The sequence below is a fragment of the Ipomoea nil genome, unplaced genomic scaffold, assembly GCF_001879475.1.
Source record: "Ipomoea nil cultivar Tokyo-kokei standard unplaced genomic scaffold, Asagao_1.1 scaffold3314, whole genome shotgun sequence".
Taxonomy (NCBI): domain Eukaryota; kingdom Viridiplantae; phylum Streptophyta; class Magnoliopsida; order Solanales; family Convolvulaceae; genus Ipomoea; species Ipomoea nil.
In genome coordinates this window covers 5,762,365-5,787,420 of record NW_017619742.1, presented here as the reverse complement: position 1 = coordinate 5,787,420, position 25,056 = coordinate 5,762,365, and the positions used below count along the sequence as shown (strand labels likewise).

General features: G+C 41.0%; 1 long non-coding RNA gene across 1 annotated transcript; it reads right to left on the bottom strand.

The window, feature by feature from the left end:
• Window positions 1–3,774: 3,774 nt before the first annotated feature.
• On the bottom strand, window positions 3,775–24,988 carry LOC109169520. The gene is made up of 4 exons (XR_002052246.1): window positions 24,978–24,988; window positions 18,020–18,021; window positions 16,060–16,069; window positions 3,775–3,851 (listed from the first exon to the last, which is right to left on the bottom strand). It is a non-coding gene; the product is annotated as an uncharacterized LOC109169520 (long non-coding RNA).
• Between the last annotated feature and the right edge of the window lie 68 nt (window positions 24,989–25,056).

The following is a 25,056-nucleotide window of genomic DNA, read 5'->3' as shown; positions in this document are numbered from 1 at the left end:
TATATAACCGGAACCAAACGCCCCCTAAGAGTTAGACTATAAACAACCACATATTATATATTAAGATATTTGATCCCATTTTGTGGAGGAACTATGTGGATCACATTGTTCAAATAAACAACAAATTTCAGAAAAAACAGAAATTTATAAATAAAAAAAAAATCAAGCTTTCACCATTAATGGAGGAACTAACCTTAAGATGTTATTCAAGCAAAAACAAAACCGCCGGAATCCACTCCCACAACCGTCTCCTACAGCCGTCCCTTGCCGGAAACCGCCGCCTCTGCCGTCCCCACCCACTGCCCGAATAGACTTTCGATCCACCCCAGGAACTCAAGCACAGTTGGTAACTGATTTTTGGGACCACAAATCTTATTTTTTTGCTATTTTAAAGGAATTGTGCTGGGACCATAGAAGACATTTGTAGAAGGTAAAAAAATGGAGAAGAAAGAGGAAGGAGATAAAAATGGAGAAGAAATAGGAAGAAGATAAATATATATATTGGAGTCAAACTAGGGTTTTTACAGATTTTGGGAAGCGTAGAATACGTAAAGTAACCGTTTATTAACTTTTAAAAATTGCTATGGGCTATAGCGTTTTTCCTAAAGTAGGACTCCACAAACACGATTTTCCCTTCTTCGTAACCAAAACCCATGCATCACCTTTTTCGTATCCAACGCCAGATTTTTGCACTACCTGCAAAAGCACCCCGTCCGGAACTGCTTCAACTGGCAACGTAGGAGACGCTCCGACTGGCGGCTTGACATTCGAGAATGAAGACTTCCTCGAGGAAAGCAGTCGTGGCCCAGTGATCGACCACCCCATTTGGTATATCCGCACCTCGAGGAAAGACTTGCTCGGTTTGCCTGAACCAGTTTCGCGACGGCGAGAATCTCCGGCTGCTGCCCCCATGGTCTGGATCGTTTAGGAGGATAATTCAGCCACAGTCACGTACAACATCAGAGGAAGAAGGAAAAGTGGTGGTTGTCAGTTGTTTGTGTTCCTTCTGGTGGGCTGTCTGAGAAATCCAGGAAGAATTTGAGGCACAAATGCAACTGTGCTAACCAGATTCACAAGGCAGCAATGACTATTAACAATTGCATTCTGTCTAAAATGGAAATCCCAGAATCATACATTGCCTCACTTCTAAAGGTATTTGTCTGATTCTCTGTCAGTCCATGAATCTCCTATGATTTTTGAGGTTGTCTGAGTGAGACTTATTCTGGGAACTTGTGTTTTAGAGCAGGAAAGCGAGCGTGGGAAAGTCCATTTATTGCTACATGAATGCAACAGAGAAATTTTCCCACGAGTATCTTCCGACGTCCCCAAAGCTCTGCTACCCGCTACCTCACCCGGAAGAGAAGCAGTTTCGGCGGAAAACGGCGTGGAAGGCGACGGAGAATCCAGCAACAACAAAAACCAAGTCGGAAGCGAAGCAGCACCACAATCCTCGTCTCCGTCGCCCTCTACAACCGCCTTCTCGTTTCCGCCGCCAGGAACCTCACCGGCCTCCCTTATGACATCAAAGTGCTCTAGCGAATCGGTGCCGGTCTCTTCCTCTCCACTGGAAGCGATACTTTAGAATTAGAAGTAGCAAATGGAAGGAGAAAAAAGATAAATAGGAAGAAATAAAATAAAATAATAAAAAATTCCATGTCAGCATCAAATTACTGGTAACCGGGAATAAACCTACAAAAAAATGCTAGGCGGAAAAAAAAAATTGGTTTAGGGCTCAAAATATCACTTATTAAAGATTATGGTGCGGCGTGGATAATCGGGAATAGTTCATGGTGCGGGATGACACTTTAGCCTTTTTTGTGAAATATAGGATTATACTTAGGTGAGATAAAATGTGAATAACCCTTAAAAAGTGGCCATCTGTTATAATATAGTTAACTGTAGGCATTATTAGTTGATTATGTAACCGATGTAATGGTCGCATTTATGTCTATCATTATTAGCTTTCGTTATAAATGTATATTATATATATGTATTGTTGTAGTATGTAATGTAACAATGAATGAATGAAAGTTTCTCCCTCTTTTCCCGGTATTACTTTGACCATTAGGTTACAACACGTTATCGACACTTTACTCTATATCTTCTGTGAACCAAATATCCACTGATCCAATGTACTTACATGTGCTTTGTTTCCCCATCCCCGCGGCGTTGCATTCCCTGCCGGTGCCATTCTCATAGGTGGAGTAAGCAACGGAGGCACATCAGCCTCCCGATCGGAAATCTTCTCAAACGAAAATCAAAGGAAAAATGCGTATGTTGGGGATGAAGCGCGGCGATTCCGAATCCCCTTTCTCTGTCAACCCACTCTGTTCGCCGAAAAGTGGCGGATGCGCACTGTTTACCGGAATTGGCGCAGGCATCCGATCATCGGCCAATCAGAAACGGGTGTTGAGCAAATATCAAGAAAGGCGACTCGCGACTTCAATTTAATACTGTGCAGTTTGCTGAAAAACTATTTAAAGAAGAGAATCTATTAAAGGTCTACGAAAACGATTCACTCACCAGTAAATATGTTTTTGGTACTTTAACAGATTGCACATATATTTACATATTTTTATACTTCATAAAATCATATATTTGCTTTGCCTGTGCAATATTCATGATAATCTTGATATGAAACTTGTTGTGTCAATGATTGAGTCATTCTCTATGCTGATATCTGGAATCTAGTTTGAATGCTGCCTTGAATTTTAAGGAGAATATCATGAATGCTAATTTGTGAATAGAAATAATTTTATATATCATGCGAACGTTGTGAGTAATATAATTGTGAATCATACTATTTTGAAGAACTGTCATCTGGTTGAGAGTGACAAATTTGAGCCTTTCATTTAATCTCCTCAATCTCACACAATTGTTTGTCTGATTTTGCTTGTAATCTATAGCTTTGTCCAAATAATATATATTGAGAAAGATAAATTATCCAAAAAAGCAATATATATAATGGATGCATAGTAAAACCAGAAAGGCTAATGCAATCCCTCATAGTCTTATTCTCATGGTTCATATGTCTGGGATTTGACTTGCTTCTGCAAATGCTAATCATATACTTCATAACATGCAAGTCATAATATAGTATACACATTTTTCTTTGTGAAATCAACAAAGTAGTATATTGCTCATCAAGGAGCTTGCTAGACCTTGTTCTGCACTAAAAGCTAAGTATCTATGTCTATTTCCTGCATGATATATACATGGATTTTGATATTTTCGGGCACTTGAGAGTATACTATACATATGCATAATATAAACTTGTTATCAAAGTGAGATAAATTGCCTTGGCACACTGCTTGTATTTGTATCATTTGCATCATGAAGTATGCAGATTTTGTATAGCTTTTTTTCATAAACTCTCATTACTTGTTTATGTTTAAGTAAGCTATTGATTGATGATATTGGTAATTGTTGCTGCTTAGTTGAAATATGAGGTGTGGTGATGGATCAAGTTTTCAATGCCTTCCATGCCATATTTAACGCCTTGCGCTACATGCCTTCCAAAACTTTTATAAGTACTTCGTTAGAATGCACCTCTTGAGTATTAAATTTATTTGAAAAATTCTGATCAGCATAGCTTGAAAATTAAATTCGTGAAAAATACCTGTTGAACTTCTTTTGGCTTGGAATTTTTTCTGGAGAACCTAGACTTGTGGTATTTGATGTTTGTATAAATATTTTGTTAAAAATATGCTTTGGTTGTTCCAAAAAAATTCTGTAAACTATTGGCAGTGTGCTGCCAGTTAATTTTCAGCCTGACTCAATGTTGGAAAATTTTTTGAGAAAAATACTTCCAGACCTTGGATTGGCATGAAACTTTTTGTGTACAATCTAGACTTGATGTACTTCTTATCTGCAAAATTTTGTGTCAAAATGTGTTACCGTCCCCCCCCCCCCTCCCAGAAAATTCAGCAATCCAAGTCAAAATTCAGAAAATTTCTACCGTTTTCAGCTATATCTTGTTATTTTGTGATGTTTTCATGCTTGTATGAAACTATGAGATAAAATGAGAGCTTGCTTGGAAAAGTAGGTTGCACATGTCGTTGCTAAACCTTAGCTTGCATGTGATAACAATTAAAGGTTATGACTTGTTTACCGTACTAGTTTCTGCTATAGAAACTCTTTGACATGAGATTTGGGTATATGATATTTAAATTTATAGCCTTCATTTTTTTGGTATATTTATTTGCCTAGAAGGTAGATTAAGAACTTTAATTCTCCAAGTCACCTTTTAGGATGAACCTTCACAATGAATTCTTGACCAAAAATGGTCCACCTATCCCATCAATCCCTGAAGGATTGCTATGATGTTACTATGAGCCAGTTTTTTTACCCAAATCTAACTCACTGCATATCGCAATTATACCCTCTTTTAGGCATGACCACAGTTCGGTTCGAACTGGACGGTTCAAAATGAACCGTGCACTGTTGAACAGGAACCGGAACCAAACTGTCCGTACGGTCACGGTTTCGGTTCCTAATCGAAACCAATATGGTTCCGGTTAAGGTTCGAGGTGAAAAAGAACCGGAACCGGCGGTTCCAGTTCCAAACCGAAAAAAATTAAAAATTATAGCTTATTTTATTTATTTATTTTTTTAAATTAATCCGGTTAGAACCAGCGGCTCCAACCGGAACCGGAACCGGAACCGAAACTTTACTATAAGGTTCCGGTTCCGGTTTGTCCATTTGCGGAACCAGAACCAGCAGTTCTGAACCGGAACAGGAATTGCGGTCACCCCTACCCTCTTTTCACCTAGTACGTGGTTTCAAAAGTAACATTTCCCTATCTGCGTTAATTTTAGTGTGCAATCTATTTTTATATATCACTAGCACAACGTACCTCTAAAAGGGCTATCAAAGAAACCTCTGTCTATTGATTAAATACCGAAAGCCCATGATAGGGGATCAATACATATAATTGGGTACGTTGACTGCATTCCTAATGAAGATTGTCTCTCGGCATTAGGGGGAGAAAATATACTAACTTTTAATAGAAAGCCAATAAATTTCATAGAACGAAAACATCTTTATTATTTAAATCCATGTATTAGTTAGACTGGACTAGAAGTTCAAAAGATAATTTATTTGCGATTTTAGCAAATAATCTGCCAAACATACTTATGGATCATAATGATCATAAAAGAGTGGCTAGGGCCCATATACCTTCCCCAAACTTGGACCAAACATATCTACCGATATAATACTCATTGACACTAGAAGTGTAGGATATCTATCAATGAAAGAGATATGAATCATAATACTAGATCTAGTAAAGAAACATTGTCACTTTTGAAATAGTTTGAATAATTATGTCCTGCAGACGTTCGTCCAGATGACGAAAAATCCTAGTAAAATTATAGGAGCACCAAACAAACATAATACTAGGGATGCGGAATGACTAGATCAAAATATTTTTGGGAAATGTCTAGAATCTGGTTGTTTTAGAAATTGTCATTACTTTTACAAATATGGGAGACATTTATAAAAATGTTATAGTTGTCGACAACACAATTGCCATTACAAATTGCTCGTTATATGATAATCTGGATCCAGAGTTAGGCACCGGAAGTGTCATGAGTATTTAACATATAAAGGACCAATTAAGGCATAGCTTGACTCGCTAAAATTGATATATTATGAAGCGAGTTTGTAACTTATGGGTTCACCTAGAGACCCTTTTCAAATATACTCTCCCACGGTAAATGCAATAAGTTCCGCTGTATAATACAATTGGCAGAATAATAAATTTAGATATGCAGTTAAATTTATCTTGAAAAATCCCTAATATATTTATAATTCCCAAAATGAGGATTTATTTAAGTATTATTATGTGCCATTATTTACTCTTTAAAGAGTTGCGAATGGGGTTATTATCTTCATATAAGAAGGAATAATATGTACCATTATGTGCTCAATAAAGAGTTGATAATGGACTTATTTATTATCTCAGTCAATATTGATGGTGTAAACATCAATGAAATACTTGTAAAAGCTATAAGTATTATCTCGCCTTGAAGATCGAGTTTTTCCTTGAATAATATTTTATACACCAGTTAGCCAATACTTGATTTTGATTAGATACTTGGCTACTAATTGGGTACTAGCTATTAATTTTGTATCCCCATAATGCCAAGTCCCAAAACTGGTTGTACTATATTTACCCTCATTGTCCTATATAAGGACAATAAAGATTCTGTTGGTCAAATGATAAAATAATATATAATGAAATCTTTTGACTAAGATATTATGGTATCAATCTTATACCCACGTGAGCTCCAGAAGAGTCACGGGATTATTATAAAGTATATTTGTTCCATTCACAATTGTACATATTTATTTACAAAATTCCTCTATACATTTTGGAAATTTAATGTATAGGACATCAAGATTGTTATCTTGAGGGGGAGTACAATTTTACATGAATCAATCCTGAAGATTGATGACTAACGACACATACTGTTGGTCCCGAAAGGGTGGCGAGAAGTCTAGAGGGGGGGGGGGGGGGGGAGTGAATAGACTTCTCTAACTTTTCAAACTTCTTCTAAAAACACACAAGGCAAATAACACTTTGTTAAATTAAACTCTAAGTAACAAGCATCAACATGTTAAACCACTTAGAGTGTGCACCGGAATAGGTAGCGGTAAAGTGTTATGCTTAATTGTGTGGTGCTCAAGGAGAGATTCTAAACATGCAACACTTTAGAAACACTTGATATGGTTCAAGGATGATGTATGTAAAGTTTGGCTTGCATGCGAACGTGGGAACTATTAAACCTAGACAGATAAAGATATGCGATAAAACGTAATCGGGTTAGTTCGCAGTTAGAATAAGCATGCACAAAATATATGAGCAGTAAGTAAAGAGAGAGAGAGAGATTTATAGTGGTTCGGAGATGGTGTAATTCTCCTACTCCGCTCTTCTCCTTTCACTTCAAGGAGGAAATTCACTATTCTTCAATCACCCAGATACAATAGTGAATAAGTGTCCACCGACACTTCTCCGAGTGTTTTGCACAAAGCTACACTCCTCCAAGGTTTTTCGCAAGCTCCTCTTGATACTCCGCCTTCCCGAGTACTTCGCACCAAGCTGTACTCCTACACCACGAGAACTACGCACAAAGCTACGCTCTCACAGGGTTTTCACAAGCTCCCCTTGTTACTCTGCCCTTTACAACGAGTGTTACGCACAAAGCTACACTAAACCAGGGTTTTTCACTCTCTCTAGTTACTCCGCCCTCTTTCTACACTCAGTAGAGAAGTTTACAAAGAAATAAAATATTTCTCTCACTCAGACTTGAAGTCTATCGTATATAGCTTAATATATCACTTGATGTTTAATTAGATATTCTTCTTTGTTTATCGCTGTAGAATTCGTGTTAAGCTCTTGTTATCAAGTGTCCTTGTCTTCAAGTCTGCTTGGGCAATTTATAGCCAATGAAAGCTATTTGCCCGTTGATCAACTTTCGATTGATCGTCCATCTTCGAATGTAGTTGATCAAAATAAAGTTGTGAACTTGATCTGAAATGTTAGGCAGTAGCCTTTCGCCTTTTGTCAGATGATTTGAATATTTTGCCCGTTGTCGTCTCTTGAAAATTGTAGCCTCCAAAATTTGAATAAGTTCGGCGCAGCAAGCTTGAAATTTCTTGTCATTCATAAATGTTCTAACATATCAAGTTGATCAAATAATTCATCTGCTGATTCTTACTTGAGTATGAAAATATATCTCCGTGAATCAGCCTTCTTCGAGCGTCTCCGGTTCCATCGTAAAAATATTGTTGTTCAGATGAAAATATATCAGTTATTTTCTCCTTCACGATCCATGTAGAATGATATATTGGAACCTCTGTAAAAACTTCATAGTTTGTGCATGGTGAGATCCTCTGTTTCGATTTTGTGCTTGGTCCACCTTACTTGGTGTGTTTCTTCATCTGTGCATGGCTTTTGTGAGAGTAATGCATTCTACTTGGTTAGTCTCCTTTTTTACTTAGTCTCCACCTTGGTTAGTCTCCTTCTTGCCTAGTCTCCAAGTTGGTTAGTCTCCATCTTGGGTTAGTCTCCTTCTTGCCTAGTCTCCAAGTTGGTTAGTCTCCATCTTGGGTTAGTCTCCCAAGCTAGCTAGTCTCCATTTTGGTTAGTCTCCATCTTGGGTTGGTCTTCCAAGCTAGCTAGTCTCCATTTTGGTTAGTCTCCATCTTGGGTTAGTCTTCCAAGCTAGCTAGTCTCCATTTTGGTTAGTCTCCCAAGCTAGCTAGTATCCCATGTTGTTGGTTGGTCTCCAATACGGTTTGCTTAGTCTCTCATACGGTGCTCCTTAGTCTCCTATACGGTCTTCAATTTTTGAAAAATAATTTCTTTTATTTGATTTTATTTCGACTAGCCAATTGATGGGTTTAACAAAAATTGAGACTTAGATATTTTAAAAATGGAGAATTCTAAACGTATACTCGAGATTATGATCGTGGGGTTTGCATTTTTCTTTTTAGCTTGAATTTTTCATCCCCTAAATTTTATCTTCTCATTTATACGTGTTACATATAATACTAGGTCCAAATTAAAATCTTGAGACATACTAAGAAAATTAAAATAAAATAAAGCTAAGACACAATAGTATGGTACCAATTTTAATTATGCATAGTCAACCCATTTAGCTTAGCATTAATCACGTACCAAAATATAAAATTGTGCTAGCCAAAAAATTATGTACACCAAAAAGATGAAATGTGTCAAACAGCTTTTACCTCCCTCTTAGCTTCGCATTGATGTACGCCCGTAGCTTCTTGAAGTCATTGTCGTAGCTCTTATTTTGGTACGGGGCAGTCACTTGTCCAATCACGTAGTGACCATAGGCTTCTCTTATGATTTCTCCTCTCAATACGCCAGCTTCGTGCCAAGTAATGCATTCATCGAATGAACGGCCATCACACATTTGTTCACTCCGATGCCCGAACTCGGTTTGAAGCTCTTGTAATTTTTGCATTCTTGTGGCAATTGGCTTCGGCAATGGTGCACTCGGCGTGGATGGTAAGACATCGTGCGGGTTTGAACTTGAACTGGGACAAGTACCTCTAAGATAATCAATCATACTCCCACTACGCCCTCGGCCTAGACCACTTCGACCTCGGTTTTGACTAGATTCTCCTCTCGGTGCTCCTCTAGATGTTGTTATCGGTCGAATGAGTTCCACCAATGGTCCTCTCGGCTGTGGTGCGTAAGATTGAGGTACAAAATGACTTGCTAGTCTTTCCCCCTTTTCGGCAGCATCTACAAACTTTTGAAAGCTCTCCGAGGCGATGACTTGGTTTTGTCGAACACCATCAAGTAAGTCCATGTTGACATTTGTTTGTTGTAGGAGGCCCTTCATTTGTTGCTCCAACAACTTAAGCCTTGAATTTGTTTCGGTGCCCAACTTGCCCATTTTAATAAACATCTTCAAAATTTCACTCTTCAATTCTTCCTTGGTCGTGTCAATTTCATTTTTCAAAAGTCCTTGCCTATTGAACAATTGCTCGGCACGATTGAACATGGCTTTATGATAGTCATCAAGTTTGTGGTCCATGTTGTCAATCTTGATATTCAAACCTCCTGTTGACTCTTGAACTGTCAATTTAATATCACCCACAATTTCCTCACGCAAGGATTGAACATTGAAGGTCGCTCCGGGTTGAGTTGGAGGTGTGGGATTCGGAAAAGAGTGAAGAAAATCATCATGAGGAGTGGCTATCAATGTCTCGGCTAGATTCGGCTCGGCATCCTCATTGGTGTAGCAAATCATCAACCGTGTATTGTTTCTTGGATTTTCTTGGTCATAAAATTCACACCTAGTTGGCAAAGTTGTCAAATTGTTTGCTTCATCCAAGTTCAAAGATACTTGGTGGCTCGGTGCACTTGCATCATGTTGAATTGATCCCGTAATCTCTGTCGCGAAATGAGAAAAATAGGATTCAAAGCTTAAATTTTCATCCCCAGTTGTAGCAGGGTACGGGTCCAACTCCGGCAAACTTCCATCATCAACTCTTGCCATTGATCCTTCTCTGGGAGCTCTTCGAATTTCTTCCATAGAATTAATAGTGGCTCGGCGGATGTCATTTGGATCAAATTCTCCAATCGGTGTGTCCGATGCAGCTTCAACAAGTATTCCCTTCTCAATTATTTTCTTCCTTGCAAGCTTAGTCACAAAACAAGAGTTAATAACCGATAATCTCGTGGCCCGGGCAAGGTCACGAGTTCCTAGCCAACTCAAAACAAGCTCTTCCCATTCCAAAGTGTTCGGCCCAATTGTTTCGGCCAACTTATTGTGATTGGATAATCTCCAAGCTCTCCATGCTCTAGCACGCTCAAATTCCTCTAGTAACACACTGCCCGCCCCAATAGTTGGTACATCCTCCATACTACCAACTTCAACTCTATCATCCTCCACTTCATCAACTTCCACTCTATCAACTCTATCATCAGGCAAATGTGGATTATTTGGGTTTAGGGGGTTGACAATAGATGCGGGTACGGGGTGGCTTGAGGCATCTTCGTTTGATCTTATTACGGGGGTGTTGGATCCCTCATTACTCGGTTCACGGATAATGGGTGTTAGAGCTAGGGAGGGGTTAGGAGGGTTAAGGGCTTTTCTTTTTCGGGTAGGCTTGGGTACGGTGGGGGCTTTTGGTTCGGTGGAGCTTGGTCTAAAGAGGTAGTTATGATTCAGGACAAGTCTAGCTTTGGATAGGGTTAAATTCTTGGTTCGTAGGATCTCCCCAATTGCAAAACCATATCCAACCTCCTGTTGGAACCAACCATCAACTAACGGCTTGGCCTTCACTAGTTGATCACATAGCTTCTCAAACATGAATGCTCCCCAATCAACACATACATTATCCATAATAACATTCATGATCATGAGTTTCTCCCTAGACAATTTGTCACCGCAATAATATCTAAACTCAACACATTTGTGTACAATATCCAATAAGAATCCATATTCGTTTTTGAGATCATTTTTCTTGCCATTTATCTTAGGAGCTAGCGGTGCATTGGCATCGCGTACCTCGGCCCAAAAGGCATTGACATCAAAATCATGAGTTTCTAATCTCAAATTCGATTCAACAAGATTAAATACCCTCCGAAAATCATCGACTTTTATTTCCACCTCTACTCATTTCACCATAGATTTAATCGAATTATTCTCAACTTTAGCATGCAAATATAGCCCGGTCACTTCATCTTTGTAAAATCCAATGTATCTAAAGGTGCAAAAATTTAACAATCCACAAGTTTCAAGAGAATTGATAATTTTTACCCCCAAAGCTTTGTCTTGGACTTGAGAGTTCAAATCGGTGGTGTCGAGAATCATGTCACTAAGCACACGGCTTGATCTCCTTGTCTCTCCAGTAGTGATTGTCTCCGTCTCCAATTGATCAACCTCCATTGATTAGAACTTCAGTTGGGTGATTTTGGTGGAGTTTTCGGATTTTTCAAATTTTTTGGCGATGATGTCCGAAAATATTGAGGGGTTTGGGTATTTGGTTTTAGAGGCTTTTTGGTTGTGATTTTAGGTTTGGGTAATGGGTATTTATGGGTAGAATGAATTTGTGTAGAAGGTTTTGGATGGGTGTAGAAGCATTTGAGGTGGTTTGGATTTGTTTCTCTTGGTGAAGTCGGCCGGCGAAGTGGAGAAGAAGAAGAGCTTTCAATTTTTTGGTTTTCATCTCCCACCAGTTAGAAAAGAGGGTAATTCCCTTGCGAAATTACATCCTTGCCCCTTAGTGGATAGAGAGAGACTATTGATCTTTGAGGATAAATTCGACCTTCCACATGATTTAAATTTGCCAGCTCAGATTTAAATACTCCACTTGTAGGTACATGGCGCCAAAAATTGTGCTTCAAATAACTGCCAACCTGGAGCAAAACAGAGAAAAAAAATCTCGAAAATAATATGTTAGAGCAATAAATATATTCCAGATATATATTATCACCTCGATTTCTGATTTCAATAAAGCTGATAAATTCTCTGAACTGACAGATATATACCTAACAGTCTGAAAAGGTTTTCCAATTTTCAAAGTAAATTAAATGGATTGGACTTTCTACAGACCTGAACCTAACTCTCTTTGACTTTTGAGAAATAAATTTTAGGCAAACATGCATGCAGGCAATTTGAAAGTTCCCCCTTAATATATGCTGACCCAACCAAAAAAAATGTTCCCCTTAATTACATAACCAAAAAAAACTTTACTTAATTAAACTAATTAATTAGAGCATACTTAGATAGTAATTAAATCACACAAATTAAATATGCTAAAAACGTGACAAATATGTAAACACACATTTCACATAATTTTCGTAAGACACAATTAACATATTTAAGCACATATAAATTTTACGGAAACATGTACGCAACTTAATAAATATTACACGCATACAAATATAACATATGCTTCAGAATATTATTAAAACACGTAGGTCACATAAACAACAGAGATTAACACAAAGTGCGAACATATTTCAAAATTAAGAGTTTAGAAACGCTTAGCTCATTTCGATCATTCCTATTTCATGCCTTAGAGTTGCAAAGCGAGATTCACACAACGGCTTTGTGAGAATGTTGGCAATTTGATTCTCCGTGGGAACATGATCGATTTTCAAATCTTTCTTTTCGACGTGGTCTGGGATGAAATGGTGTCGAACGCCGATATGCTTGGTTCGCGAATGAAGCACCGGATTTTGAGCTATGGCGATTGCACTAGTATTATCGCATAAAATGCTAACGTTTTCGCACTTAATCCCATAGTCCAATAATTGTTGCTTCATCCACAAGATTTGTGCACAACAACTCCCAGCTGCAATATATTCGGCTTCGGCAGTGCTCATAGCTATGTAGTTTTGCTTTTTGCTGAACCAAGAGACCAATCTTCCCCCTAAGAACTGGCATGTCCCTGGGGTACTTTTTCGGTCTATTTTACAACCTGCAAAATCTGCATCTGAATAACCAGTTAGTGTAAAATCTCCTTCTTTGGGATACCATAATCCCACATTGATTGTTCCTTTGAGATATCGAATTATCTTCTTGGTTGCAATCAGATGACTTTCTTTGGACTTTGATTGGAACCTCGCACATACGCCAACTGAGTAGGATATGTCTGGTCTGCTTGCGGTTAAGTAAAGTAACGATCCAATCATCCCTCGATACATCATTTGGTCGACATATTTTCCTACATGGGAATTTTGACTGAGGATTTTCCATCTATGCCGAATTTCTTGATAAGATCTCTTGTGTACTTGGCTTGATTTATGAAAATTCCTTCTTCAATTTGTTTGACTTGCAATCCCAAAAAGTAATTTAATTCTCCTATCATACTCATCTCGAACCTGTTCTGCATGAGCTTAGAAAATTTCTCACATAAAGATTTATCAGTACTTCCAAAAATAATATCATCAACATAAATTTGTACTAATAAAATGTGATTATTTTCTTGAATTCTAAAGAGGGTTTTATCGACTAGACCTTTGGTGAATCCACAACTAATTAAGAACATTGACAAGGTGTCGTACCAAGCTCGAGGAGCTTGTTTTAACCCATACAATGCCTTCTTTAATTTGTAGACTTGATCACTAACGTCTTTTACCTCAAAACCGGGTGGTTGTTCGACGTAAACTTCTTCTTCAAGTAAGCCATTAAAAAATGCGCTCTTTACGTCCATTTGATATACGATGAAATTCTTGTGCGCTGCATATGCTAGGAATATCCGGATTGCTTCGAGTCGTGCGACGGGGGCGAATGTATCATCAAAATCAATACCTTCTTCTTGTGAATACCCCTTCGTGACTAATCTTGCTTTATTCCTAACAATGACGCCGTCTTCGTTTGCTTTGTTCCTAAAAACCCATTTAGTGCCAATTACATTTTGGTGCGTTGGTCTTGGAACAAGTTTCCATACGTCGTTGCACTTGAATTGATCTAATTCCTCTTGCATTGCGTCTATCCAACTTGGATTGGCTAAAGCTTCGTCAATTTCTTTCGGCTCCAGTTGTGATAGAAAACATGAGAACATTGCATCCCCTGTTGGTACATCTTGTTGGTGGTCCCTAGTAGATGATCGTGTTCTTACTCCGTCCCTCGGATTTCCAATGACTAAGTCATGTGGGTGACTTCTTAGCCACTTTCGATTTGGTTGAAAACTCATTGGATTCTTAGAGTTTCCTTCTTGTTGAAATACCACTTGGTGTGATTCCATTTGTTGTGTATTGTTGACGGGTGCATCTTCGGATTCATCTACTGGGATTTCTTCCGTTGGAATTCCGGGTGCAATTTCGGTTGTAGGTGTGAGTGATACTTCGGGTATCACATTTTGTATTGTCTCAATTTGGTGAGTGCCCATATCACTTGATTCTTCTACCTCCTGCAACACATTATCTTCTAAAGTATTAATAGAATTATTTAAATCACTATTACATCCATTATTTTTGCTATTTTTGTCGTGATTTTCGTCAAACACAACGTGAATTGATTCTTCTACCACCATGGTTGATTTGTTGAATATTCTGTACGCCTTGCTGGTAGATGAATATCCTAAGAATGTTCCTTCATCCGCTCGCTCGTCAAAAGTCTTTAAGTGAGACTTTCCATTAACAAGTACAAAACATTTACAACCAAATGTATGAAAATAGGTGAGATTGGGTTTTCTCCCTTTCCATAATTCATATGGTGTTTTGTTATAGGACTTGTGGATTAGACTACGATTTTGAGTATAGCACGCCGTGTTGATTGCTTCTGCCCAAAATCTTTTTGGTAGTTCGGCGGCTGCTATCATGACTCGTGCGGCTTCCTTGAGTGTTCGACTTCTTCTTTCTGCTACACCATTTTGTTGTGGCGTTCGTGCATCAGATAATTGATGTAAGATTCCTTGTGAGTTGCAGTACGATTGAATCACTATGTTCACAATCTCTGTTCCTCGATCGATTCGTATTGTCGCAATCTTCATGTCCTTTTCGACTTGTAGTAGCTTCAATAGGTCTGACAACTTTGATAAAACTTCATCCTTTTTCTTGATGAATATTGTCCATGTGTACCTGAAAAAATCATCAACAACAACCGAATTATATTTCTTACCACTTATACTTACTGGGTCTACTGGACCAAATAAGTCCATGTGCAGTAGACTTAAGGGTCTTGATGATGACTCTTGAGCTTTGATTTTGAAAGATGCTTTGATTTGTTTTCCTTTCTGGCATGCGTCACATATTTGATCCTTTTTTAGCACAATATTGGGTAGTCTTTCGACTAGCTTATTTCTTGCAAGCTTGTTGATGGTTTTGAAATTCAAATGATTTAGCCTTCTGTGCCATTCCCAACTAGCTTCATTCGAATTGCTTGCCATCAAGCATACGGATTCTTTTGTTGTACTCCAATCTACAGCGTACATATTCTTCTTTCTTGATCCGGCGAGTACGACTTCATTCGTAAATTCGTCCTTGACTTGACATTTGCCTTTGAAAAATTCTACGAGATATCCTTTGTCGCAAAATTGACTTGTATTGAACAAGTTGAATTTTAATCCCTCGACATAAGATACGTCACCAATTCGTAGACCATTTTTCACAATTGCGCCTGTTCCTTTTGTCATTCCATATCGATCGTTTCCACCGAAAACTACTTTTGGTCCTTCGATACTTTTGAACTCAACTAGACTAGCTTTATTGCCGGTCATATGTCGAGAGCATCCGCTATCAAAATACCAAATTTCCTGCAAAAAAGATTAATTTCTTTTTGGTACCCAGTATCGACCTAGATTCCACTTATCCAATAGTAGGTGATTTGTAACCATTAAAGACTCTATAATCATAACGCACTTGCGAATAATGCTTTGGTGCGGGTTGGGAAGCAGATAGTTGCTTGATCCTATGAAAAAGAGCAAATCTGGACTTGGTCCATGGTTTGTCTTCAAGCCACCAATCTTGTTCTAGGATATAATCTCCCAGCCCCAATTCTCGGAATTCTTCCCATATTCCTATGAGGTTTTATTGCACTAGACTCGTTGGCTCTCTTTTGAGATACAAATTTTTGCCTTTTAAAATTTTGTTGCCTATCCAAGATATTAATTTTTGGATTCGGCCTTGCAACATTTTTCTGGGCATTGATTTGTTTTCCAACTCCTTGTCTCATTGTTCTATACTGACTTTTCACAAATTTTACCACTGGAACTTTATTAATTAAAGTAGTAGTAGAATTAGTTAGTTTCACAGGGGTTTGAGAACATGATAGATCATAGCCCAATCCGGCCTTATCTCCAGCGGGTTTTTGCATATTCACCATCTTATCCATTATTTTGGATGAATGCGTAAATAATGCGATAACTTCCCGAAGGTTATGTTCTCGAACCTCTCTAGCTTTGCACTCTTCTTGAAGTCGAATATTTTCGGTTTTCAAGTTACTCATTTCATTTAGAGCATTTTGCAATTTTTGTGCAATTTCTTCCTTTTCAAGGATTAACGTATTATTGAGCTCTTTGATTTGAGTATGAGTGGCCATGACCTTTTGACAATCTTCCATAAGACTTTGAAATGTTTCTTGAGTCTGGAAAGAGGTGTCAACTGAACTAAAGGAACTAAAGGAACTAGAAGATACCTCTTCGTCGGTTTCACGCGCCATAAGGCATTCCTCATGTTTGGATGTCTTGCTTACTAAGCATAGTAGCGCCGTATCTTCTTGTGATGAATCACTCTCGTCACTAGATGATTCTTCGGATTCACTTGCTTCTAGTGGATCGCTTATTAGTGCCTTCCGCTTGTCCTGTTTGAATTTCTTCTCTTTGGATTTGTATTCCACCTGTGGTGAGTTAGAAGTATTCGAATTTTTGTTCACCTTGGGGTGTGGACATTCGGCCATAAAATGTCCAGGCTTCCTACAATTGTAACACACATTTGTGTTTTCTTCGGCATATTCTCTTCTTGATCTTCTATTCTCTTGAAAAGAATTTCCTTGTGGTGATCCTTTGTTCTTTCGCATGAACTTCTTGAATTTCCTAACAAATAAGGAAAATTGTTCATCGGATAAAAAATCATTATTTCCTACTGACCTTGATGTGGATGGTTGTTCGGCCATCAGTGCGGATGTTCGTTCATTGCGTTCTTCTTCGACTCGTGTCTTCATTTCGAACTCGTACGCCTTAAGATCACTAAAGAGTTTATTCGTAGATAATGTCCTTAGATCTCTATGGTCGCGCATTGCGGTCACCTTCATATCCCAATTTGTTGGTAGTCCGCATAACACTTTGAGCGATATTTCCTTCTAGGTAATGGTCTTTCCCAGATCCGTGATTTCTCCAAGGATTTTGATCAATCGAGCTTCCATGTTGGTGATGCTTTCGTTCGGTAGCATTTTGAAATCTTCGAACCTCTTCATGGCGATGGTTAGTTTGTTGTTTTTTTCTTGTTCGTCGCCTTCACCGATACAAATGAGAGTATCCCATATTTCTTTTTGTGGTGAACTTTCGAATCTTTGGGAATATGGTGTCATCTACGGCCTTGAACAAAATATCTTTGGCAATGTTGTCCAAATTATTTGGTCCTCTATCTTCACTTGTCCACTCCATTTTTGGCTTTGGAACATATTGTGGAACATTTGGATCTCGTGCAACGGCAGTATTAACTTCCATGATCTTGATAGGACCATTTGTGATGACTTCCACATTTCGTCATTTAGAGCAGATAAGTGCACATGCATTCGAATTTTTCAATCATCAAATTTGTCAAGTGAGAAAAGCTGATTTTGAGCGAGAACCATATCTCTCTTCATCTTGAAGATTTGAGATCTGTCTAGCAGTCAAAATTGACTCAAATAGACAACTGCTCTGATACCACTTGTTGGTCCCGAAAGGGTAGCGAGAAGTCTAGAGGGGGGGGGGGGGGGGGGATGAATAGACTTCTCTAACTTTTCAAACATCTTCTAAAAACACACAAGGCAAATAACACTTTGGTAAATTCAACTCTAAGTAACAAGCATCAACAAGTTAAACCACTTAGAGTGTGCAGCGAAATAGGTAGCGGTAAAGTGTTATGCTTAATAGTGTGGTGCTCAAGGAGAGATTCTAAACATGCAACACGTTAGAAACACTTGATATGATTCAAGGATGATGTATGTAAAGTTTGGCTTGCATGCGAACATGGGAACTATTAAACCTAGACAGATAAAGATATGTGATAAAACGTAATCGGGTTAGTTCGCAGTTAGAATAAGCATGCACAAAATATATGAGCAGTAAGTAAAGAGAGAGAGAGAGAGATTTATAGTGGTCCGGAGATGGTGTAATTTTCCTACTCCACTCTTCTCCTTTCACTTCAAGGAGGAAATTCACTATTCTTCAATCACCCAGATACAATAGTGAATAAGTGTCCACCGACACTTCTCCGAGTGCTTCGCACAAAGCTACACTCCTCCAAGGTTTTTCGAAAGCTCCTCTTGTTACTCCGCCTTCCCGAGTACTTCGCACCAAGCTGTACTCCTACACCACGAAAACTACGCACAAAGCTACGCTCTCACAGGGTTTTCACAAGCTCCCCTTGTTACTCTGCCTTTTACAACGAGTTTTACGCACAAAGCTACACTTAACCAGGGCTTTTCACTCTCTCTAGTTACTCCGCCCTCTTTCTACACTCAGTAGAGAAGTTTACAAAGAAATAAAATATTTCTCTCACTCAGACTTGAATTCTATCGTATATAGCTCAATATATCACTTGATGTTTGATTGGATATTCTTTGTTGTTTATCGCTGTAGAATTCGTGTTAAGCTCTTGTTATCAAGTGTCCTTGTCTTCAAGTCTGCTTGGGCAATTTATAGGCAATGAAAGCTATTTGCCCGTTGATCAACTTTTGATCTCGATCGTCGATCTTCGTATGTAGTTGATCAAAATAAAGTTGTCAACTTGATCTGAAATGTTAGGCAGTAGCCTTTCGCCTGATGATTTGAATATTTTGCCCGTTGCCGTCTCTTGAAAATTGTAGCCACCAAAATTTGAATAAGTTCGGGGCGGCAAGCTTGACATTTCTTGTCATTCATAAATGTTCTGACATATCAAGTTGATCAAATAATTCATCTGCTGATTCTTGCTTGAGTATGAAAATATATCTCCGTGAATCAACCTTCTTCGAGCGTCTCCGGTTCCATCGTAAAAATATTGTTGTTCAGATGAAAATATATCAGTTATTTTCTCCTTCACGATCCATGTAGAATGATATATTGGAACCTACTTCATAGTTTGTGCATGGTGAAATGCTTTGCTCTGTTTCGTTTTTGTGCTTGGTCATCTGTGCATGGCTTTTGTGAGACTAGTGCATTCAACTTGGTTAGTCTCCTTTTTTACTTAGGTAAATCCTTGCATAGTCTCCATCTTGGGTTAGTCTCCCAAGCTACCTAGTCTCCCATACGGTGGTACATGAGATTTGAACTTAGTATCATTTAGCATAGCTTACACACATATCATCCAACTCTTCTAACATGGTTCTTGGTGATTTATCCGCATCATAATTGTGTTAAGCTATAATCCCGCTTAACTTCTTCAAATAAATTATGATCTTCAAGACTTGTATGTTGGTTGCATGATATGATGCACCATACTCTGTAGACTCAAAACTGACTCAAATAAAATAGAATTGGGGACTACTTGATTTTTCAAAAATACATTCGGCTCATCAAAATTTACAATTTATTCCTAACACATACATCATGCAATCTTTTTCTCAATAAATTTTTCCCACTAGGTTTTTCTAATGAAGTTTTTAACGAGGCATGAGTATGATATAATAATGACAATGGGGAAAAGTTGCAAAATAATTACTTAAATGGACAAACTCCAAAATCCTGAAGATTATGCAGGTTATGCCCTGAAGGCTTATGGTTGTACTCTTTTTCCCTCAACTAAGTTTTTCCCACAATGTTTTCTTAAGTTAAGGTTTTTAATGAGGCAATCAGAACAATATATGATTTTACAAATATCATGTATTATTTTCTTCAACTTGGTTTTTCCCACGCGATTTTCCTAGTGAAGTTTTTAATGAGGCATGAATGTTTTTGAATATGCTATCTATATACCTTGTACTCTTTTTTTTTTTGTTTAGGTTTTTCCTAGAGGGTTTTCTTATCAAGTTTTTAATGAGGCAATTAAGATCGTGGTGTTATAATGTCCAAGGGGGAGTGTTATAAATATAGTTAAGTGTGGACATTATGAGTTGATTATGTAATTGATGTAACGGTCGCATTTATGTCTATCATTATTAGTTTCCGTTACAAATGTATATTATATATATATATATATATATATATATATATATATATATATATATATATATATATATATATATATATATATATATATATATGTATGTATGTATGTATGTATGTATGTATGTATGTATTGTTGTAATATGTAATGTAACAATGAATGAATGAAAGTTTCTCCCTCTTTTCTCGGTATTACTTTGAGCATTAGGTTACAACACCATCCAAATTTTTAACAAAAGTTAATTATTGAAATGTTTCTTTTTAATTAGAGTGAAATTATCAATTTAGTTTTTAATTTTGTTTTTCTAACTAAGTCTCCTAACTTTAAAAATTTTAATTAATTTGATATTTTGTTTATTTAGTCGTCAACACCCTTTTACTTGGTATCAAATTAATAATTTTATTATTTCTTCTCAAAAAATTTTAATTTTACTATAATCAAGTGATCATTTCAATCATCACATGCACCATTTCCTTTTTTATTAAACCGAAGAGTTAAATATCAAAATGGTTCATTGACTATAGCAAAATTATTAATTTGGTCTCAAGCATACAGACATCTAACTGCTAAATAAACAGAAGACCAAATTGATTATGATTTTTTAAGTTGATGACTTAATTAGGCAAATAAAAATAGTCAATGACCAAATTGGTAATTTCACAATATTCAAGTGATTATTTTAGTAATTAACTCACAAAAAAACATATACGAAGTAAATTTTATAATTATGATAAACGTTTTAAGTTTTCAATATTTGTAAAATTAATTTCATCATTTTTACTTATTTTTCAATAATTCACAATTGTTGAGTGATCTAAATTAATGGATCAAATTAGTCTTCTCTTTTTGGGAGTTTGGGGGACCACGGAGGTGCCCAAGAGCAACACGGACTCGGGGGACCACGGAGGTGCCCAAGAGCAACACGGACCCGGGGGACCACGGAGGTGCCCAAGCGCAACGCGGACCCAGAGCACCATGGAGGTTCCCCGACCCGAGCCGACCTACGTGGAGCTCGGGTCGGGGAGCTCGGTCCTACCCGAGCTCGGGACCCGACCCGACCCGGTCCACCCGAGCCCGGTCAAAGCTGAGATCTAACCACCCCCTGATTTAGGGGGAGGCGGTTGGGGGGTTAGCTTGTATAAAACCCCCCTCCTTGTCCTAACAAAGGGCGATTCAATCTATATTCTACACTTATTACACACTTTGTCCTATCAGATCTTTGTAATAGCCAAATACTACGGCAATTAATATAATATACGGTCCCCAGCGACCTTTACGACATCGTTCTATATTATTCGCTTATTATTCTTATTATATTACGTTCTTATCCGGATTTATTGATTCGGGCACACCCCCGGGTTAATTAAATCCATCATTGGTGCTCTTGTTGAGAGCCGCTGTACAAGCTTAAGAGCTCTCCCCACTATTGTTCATCGACAGCGATGGCACGATCGAGATCCAGCTCTCGTCATACCAATGGTTCCCGCGGCACCCAGCTCGTCGCGAACGGGAACGGCCCCAACGGCGCCCCCGCCCCCAGCATCCAACCGGCCGCCTCCACCAGGTTGGGGGAGGATCTGAGGGCCCAGCTCACCAACCACCGTAGTAGTGGTGCACGGCCACCACCCCCCGTCGCCCCCGCTCCGGCTCGCGCACTCATCCGGGAGGGGGTGGCGATCTTTGAACAAGCCTCCACCGCGCTGGCGCGCGTCGCAGCGGGCCTCCGGGCAGAGGAACAAGCCGCCCTAGGCGCCACCGGAGGGGCGCCGGCGTCGCCTCCGCCTCCTCCCACTCGGGGGCGCAGCGCCCCGAGCACCCGACCGCCCCAGGCACCTGTCACCCAGGGGGAGGTCAACTCGCCTCGACCATCGGAGAGGAGGGGAAGAGGGGACTCCCGCCGAGACCGCCAGCGTGACGAAGATGGAAGGGCCCCAACCAAAGCCAGGCCCGCCCTGGAGAGGTTGGGCGACCGGTTGCCAGCCCGGGAGAGGTTGGGCCCAAGGCCTGCTGCTAATGAGCCTCCACCAGCAGAATCCTGCTCCCGCAGGCAGGCACGACAGCAGTCAGTCACCCGGAGGTCGCTGAGCCACGGACCCCGGTCCCTACCGCGACAAGAGGGAGGCCCGCGGGGGTCACCGGGACGGGGGACCAGAGTCTCACCTCGGCGTGCACAGGCCTCCCGGGTCGAACGATCAGGGGAATCGAATGGTAGAGCTCCGAGCTCCCATCGGGTAGAGGTCGAACAGCTGCGGAGGAGGATGGATGAGCTCCAGAGGAAGTTCGACAAGAGGGACGGATCCCTAGAGCCCGAGGATGTGTTGTCCTCTCCGTTCGCAAACGTCATCATGGAGGAGCCCTTACCTCGAGATTTTCGCTTTCCCACCATTAAAGCGTACTCGGCGACCACGGACCCACGGGCACACCTGACCAGGTACAGAGCTGCCATGATGATCACCGAGGCGACAGACGCGATCCTGTGTAAGGGGTTCTTCGCCACCCTGGACGGGCAGGCGCATGATTGGTTCGGATCCCTCCCGACGGGGTCCATCTCCACCTTTGCGGACCTCACCCGGCAGTTCCTATCCCATTTCGCCACCAGCATACAACGGAAGAAGCAAATTGCCAGCCTGTGTGATTTGAAGCGGGGGAGCTCGGAGTCACTAGCTGAGTACCTCAGCAAGTGGAAGAAAGACGTCATGGGGGTCGCCGACTTTGATGCGAAATCGGCCATGGTAATTTTCCAGAACAACTTGAGGTCGGGCGCTTTTCACCAGGACCTCATCAGGTACCCCCCCAGGACCTACACCGACCTGATGGACAAGGCAGCGAGGTACGCTGACGCCGAGAAGAGGAAGAAGGAGCAGGAAGAAGGAAGAGGTCAAAAAGACAAGGCACCCCAGGAGGAGCGCAAGGCGCCCCGACCACACCCACGGGAGTACGCTGAGGGGCCCAGGATGAACCCCACACGCTATCTCACCCCGCTGACACAACCCGTGGGTACTATCTTGGCGCATGCGGAGGACCAGGGAATCGTGGTATTCCCGAAGGAGGAGTGCATGGAGATATCGACGGGGGGGACCCCAACAAGTACTGCAGGTTCCACCGGCTGAAAGGACACGATACAGACGAGTGCATCCTCCTAAAAAGACAAATCGAGCAGCTCATCCAAATGGGCTACCTCGGCCAATTCATTAAGAAGCCCGGCCAGGCGCAAGAACAGGCCCAGGGCCAGAAGCAGAGCAATGTATGGCGGAAGGGGGGTGGCCAGGCGCCATCCACCTCGGCTCCTCCCCGCAAGAGGGACCACCACGACCACAGTTCCGAGGAGGAGGAGAAGACGACGGAGGACTCCCAGCCCTGGTAGAAACGGGCCATCTACGTCATCTTTGGGGGGCCCGAGGGAGGGGACTCGCCAGCCGAGCGGAAGAGGTGGGCGAGGAGCTTGTACGTGGGGGAGGTCACACGTACCCCCCACGAGAAGAAACCAAAGAGGGAGCCAATCACGTTCACCGACGCCGACCTGCCAGATGGGCCCCTCCCCCACCGAGACGCCCTGGTGGTTAAGCTGGACATCAACAACGTGGTGGTGCACTGGGTACTCGTAGACACGGGTAGCTCGGTGAACGTCATGTACTACGACACGTTCACCCATCTAGGACTCTCACGAGGGCAGCTGGAGCAGGTACGGACCCCCCTGTCCGGGTTCACGGGGGACCTCCCACAAGGAGGTGGGAGGTCGAGTTCGTAGTCGTGAAAATCAGCTGCGCCCACAACATAATACTCGGCCGACCTGCCCTAGAGGACTTCAGGTGCGTAATTTCCATGGAGCACCTGTGTCTCAAGTTTCCGACACCGACCGGGGTCGGGGTCGCCCGGGGGGACCAAAAGATAAGCCGCAGCTGCTACTTGAAGGCATTTCGGAAGGAGGTAGGTCGACCTCGGGCCGAGCCCGTGGTCGAGACAGAGGAGGTCATCCTCGACCTCAGCCGACCCGACCGGGTTGTGAAGGTAGGGGTCGGCCTCCCGGCTGAGCTCCGGGCACGGATAATCAACACCATCAGGAGCTACAAGGAGGTCTTTGCATGGGGACCCGAGGACATGCCGTGCCTCAGTCGAGACGTAATCACACACAAGTTGGCCGTTGACCCCGCGGTCAGGCCAATCCAGCAGCGCAAAAGGTATCTCTCCGCCGAGAGGAGGGAGTTCGTCAAAAAGGAGGTCGACACACTGCTGGAGATTGGTCATGTTAGAGAGGTCATATACCCCACCTGGCTGGCCAACGTAGTCCTCGTCCCAAAGCCGCCCACCTGGAGGATGTGCGTGGACTACACCGACCTCAACAAGGCCTGCCCTATGGACCCTTTTCCCCTCCCAACATCGATCAGCTGGTGGACGAGACTGCAGGTTGTGCCCTCATGAGCTTCCTAGATGCGTTCAGGGGGTACCACCAAATTTTCATGGAGGAGGCTGACGAGGAGAAGACATCCTTCACCATGCCAGAGGGGGTCTATTGCTACAAGGTTATGGCTTTCGGACTGAAAAATTCAGGTGCCACCTACACCCGAATGGTGGCCAAGGTATTCAAGCAGGTCCTCGGTCGCAACCTCCAGGCCTACGTCGACGACATGATCTTCAAGACTACCGACACCGACCTCCACACAGATGACCTTACCGAGGTATTTTCAATTATGCAACGCTTCAATTTACGGTTGAACCCTAAAAAGTGCACCTTCGGGGTGCACGGGGGGGAATTTTTGGGGTACATGGTCTCGAA